This window comes from Diaphorina citri, unplaced genomic scaffold, assembly GCF_000475195.1.
Source record: "Diaphorina citri unplaced genomic scaffold, Diaci psyllid genome assembly version 1.1 scaffold643, whole genome shotgun sequence".
In the NCBI taxonomy this organism is placed as follows: Eukaryota; Metazoa; Arthropoda; class Insecta; order Hemiptera; family Psyllidae; genus Diaphorina; species Diaphorina citri.
In genome coordinates, this window is record NW_007378076.1 from 154,891 (window position 1) to 156,061 (window position 1,171).

Genomic DNA, 1,171 nt, shown 5'->3' on the forward strand with positions numbered 1-1,171 from the left:
AGAAGAAGAAGAAGAAGAAGAAGAAGAAGAAGAAGAAGAAGAAGAAGAAGAAGAAGAAGAAGAAGAAGAAGAACAAAATATGTACTTGAAGCTTGAAAACAAATCCATACGGTTTCAAATTCTTAGAGATTTCAAAGAACCCTGTTTCAAACTCATAAGGGGTGTTACCCGAAGTCCAGAGAGCTATGGAGGTTCACAAATCACATACAGCGCCTCAGGGTGAGATCTACTCTATAATCATCCCAAATAAAAATCTTTCTTCATTCTTCATACCGTCCATAGTGATCAAAGGTGATTATCAGAGCTGTTTAAAAGATTTTGAAATTTTAAAACAACATTTTAAAAGATTCAATACATATTTTAACATTTTTAACTCGTTAAATCTACTAGAGTCACACATGGCCTTGCTGCTTAGCGTGTAAATAAATAAATAAATAAAATAAATCTACTAGGGTAAATATTAAAAAATATGTTTCATGTAATTGATGAGTATGCGTACCTTAAGTTACCCTTCATAGGACAACATTGATTTTATAAATACGAGGATTTGATAAGAGGTACGAGTTCTTCTTCTACAACCTCACTGGCCAAGTGAGTGGATATCACAAGAAACTTAAACGCCGGAGATCCCAGGTTCAATTCCGGTGGGGTTGAAGTTTTTTACGAGTTAGGCACCGAGTCCAAAAGTCTGTCTGCAAGAAACAGCTACAGCACGTGTCCTCCCACACGGTCACATGTCCAGATATCAACCACCCAAAACGTTGCTTAACTTTTTTTTTTATTTATTTATTTTAAGAGGTTTGACAGAGGGAACTGTAACTGCTATGGTCTTATCGTCCCGAAATCGGAGAGAGAAGGAAGACAGGATAGGAGAAAGCCAGCCGTTCCGAGAACGAACATTATCCCATTAGGATAAAATCCGCCCCGGGCGGGGATCGAACCCGTGGCCTAGCGCTTACAAGGCAGACGCACTACCAACTAAGCTAACTAGGCTGGCGCAACGCATTCTTAACTCAGCTCAAATTTCAAGAAACAATTTAAAAATCTCCTCCAAATAATTCATTACTTATCGGAAATTCCGAGATTTCTCCGAGTAATGACTAAAAACTAAACTGGGAGTATCTATCAGTCTATACTTCCTATCATCCCATGCCCCCCTGACACTAACCTA